This window comes from Octopus bimaculoides, chromosome 6 (assembly GCF_046866305.1).
Source record: "Octopus bimaculoides isolate indiv1 chromosome 6, ASM4686630v1, whole genome shotgun sequence".
In the NCBI taxonomy this organism is placed as follows: Eukaryota; Metazoa; Mollusca; class Cephalopoda; order Octopoda; family Octopodidae; genus Octopus; species Octopus bimaculoides.
The window spans coordinates 65,931,525-65,934,203 of NC_142933.1; the positions used below are offsets into that span (position 1 = coordinate 65,931,525).

Consider the following 2,679-nt stretch of genomic DNA (forward strand, 5'->3'; position numbering starts at 1 on the left):
AACTACTGATTTATTTTTGTGATTTTAAAAAAAAAATTTCCTCTTACCTCTCCTCAAACCACTATCATTTTTTTTTTTTTTTGATTAATCTTAAAATTGTTCATTTTTAAAAATTTTGTTTTTGATTTTATTTTGTATATTATATTTCTGAAAACAAAATTATTCTTATTATTTCTGAGTTTGCTTGAAAAAAAAAAATCAGTATGCAGTCTTGGTATAAGAAGAACAGCTTAAAGATTAAAATTGCTCCTTGATACTGTTCCTAAGTCTGGGAAATATATTTTTTGCAAATAATTTTTGCTGATCTCTGATAGTATTATTATTATTGTCATTATTATTTTGCCTGTTTTATTTTCTTGTTATTTTTGTCATTGTTTTCATGTACTTGACAAAGTAGCCACACACACACAAATCATTGGTTATATGTCCACTTTTCCATGTCAGTAGGGGCTAGATAGGACGTCTGAGGCATCTTCCGACATACAAAGATACAGTGTATTCTAAAACTTGGATATACGGGCTGTCATATATATATATATATATATATATATATATATATATATATATCAATAAATGCTGCATCATCATTATCATTTAACATTCATGCTCCATGCTTAAACACACACGTGTATGTAATATATATATATATATATATATATGCATATACTCATTGTTTATATATATATACATATGTGCATATGTGTGTGTGTGTGTGTGTGTGTATAATATATATATATATATATATATAGATACATACATATATGTGTGTGTGTATATTTATGATATATATATATACATACATATATATATGTGTGTGTGTGTGTGTGTGTGTCTTGCATCTATAGAAATCCACACCTTACAAGATAGCAATCTGGGAGTTGTACCAATGGATTTCTCATGGTTGAAAATGCCCAGAATCGGCCATTTATTTATTTTATTTTTGCTTCTTCAGAGGTGAATTTTTGCATTAAAAATAGTTTTAAACCATAACTTCAAACAATTTTCAAGTTGGAGAAATGCACCAGCATTTGCAAACATAAGTTAAGTCCCCTTCCAGCGATGGTGTAAAGATAACAGAGAGAACAGATTTTTAAAATTTCGTCTTTTTAGTGAGTGATACACAATATAAATGATATTCTCCGTTTCTCCACAACAAATTTCCAAATTTGCTGAATCCGTTGCTCTACTCATAGCGACGTATAGCTGGTTGTGCGTGAACATGGGAGAGAGCAGAAGTTACCAGAGCAAAAATCCTAAGTGTTCACTGTACATACGATCCTTCGCAAAGAATTACGGACCTTCTGTTTGTCTCCCATTCGTTTTTACATTCAGTATACTTTATGTCATTTATTTATTTGCTGTGCATTTTTTCATTTATTATATATCGTTGCCAGTGCCGCTGGACTGGCTCCCGTGCAGGTGGCACATAAAGACACCTTTTGAGCATGGCCGTTGCCAGTACCGTGTGACTGGCCCTCATGCCGGTGACCCGTAAAAGCACCCACTACACTCTTGGAGTGGTTGGCGTTAGGAAGGGCATCCAGCTGTAGAAACTCTGCCAGATCAGATTGGAGCCTGGTGCAGCCTTCTGGCTTGCCAGTCCTCAGTCAAATTGTCCAACCCATGCTAGCATGGAAAGCGGATGTTAAACGATGATGATGATGATGATGATATATATATATATATATATATATATATATATAGAACATGGATGTTAAATGATGATGATACAGCGTTTATATATAATATATAAATTATAGAATATATGTATAATATATATATACTTTTATACTGTAACACGTATATATAATATATTATTAGCCTGTATATATATGTTATATTAAAGCATGTATATATAGTATATGCACACACACATGTTTGATGTAAAAAAGCCAATAATCAAAGCCAAAATGTCTTTGTTTTAAGGGAGGATGTAGTTGATTAAGATTCACCTCTGTACTTTGATTGTACTTTATTTCATTGAGCCTGAAAGGACAAGCAGTTGACATTCAGGCAATTAGCACAACCAAGTGAACAAGTGAACTGAAGTCATATGTATCTTGTTACTGGTGCTGTACTGTATTCATGTGATGGGCTTTAAGAATAGCTGGATGGATAGAATACCAAGAAGGCAACTGAGAGGTTGCTTCTGAGAGGCAACTGGTTTGTATCCTGTAACAAGTACTGCATTATTTCAAGAGCTGTGACACAACTTTCAAATGGTTCAGTCCACTAAGCTGAGAGTAGGCACCATGAAGTAAGTATAGCTCACTGCTCTGAATTAGCAACAGTGTTATGGAATTGATAAAAGATTTGATCAATCAGTTTTTAGTGCTGGTTTCAACTCATCCTGTGGTTAGGATATGCTCTGCTAGACTGATTTTTTTAAAGATATGTTACACGTTGACAGTTTTGGTGCTTCTACAATCCACTGCATTAATGACTCACCACATTCCTATGTTATATATTCATTCAGTTTAATCAACAACCCAGTCTATCTATCTGTAAGTGGGTACCATAGTGATATGTCATTGCAGCAACAGCACTGTTACACTGAGCTTTTGATTGGTTTGTAGTAATTATGTTAATTTGTATGCCTTCAAATATGAATTCCATATGTTGGAACCCACTTATCTTAATCATAGGCACAGGCGTGGCTGTGTGGTAAGAGGCTTGCTT

The 2,679-nt window shown here is 33.4% G+C and overlaps 1 protein-coding gene across 1 annotated transcript in view; it reads left to right on the forward strand.

Annotated features, from left to right (window-relative positions):
- Positions 1-294, forward strand: part of LOC106880145 (protein fem-1 homolog C) — a 35,026-nt gene extending 34,732 nt beyond the window's left edge. The window contains exon 2 of the mRNA XM_014929980.3: positions 1-294. This exon is cut by the window's left edge and continues 1,731 nt beyond it. The gene's annotated coding sequence lies outside the window, so the exon portion shown is untranslated.
- Positions 295-2,679: the final 2,385 nt, after the last annotated feature.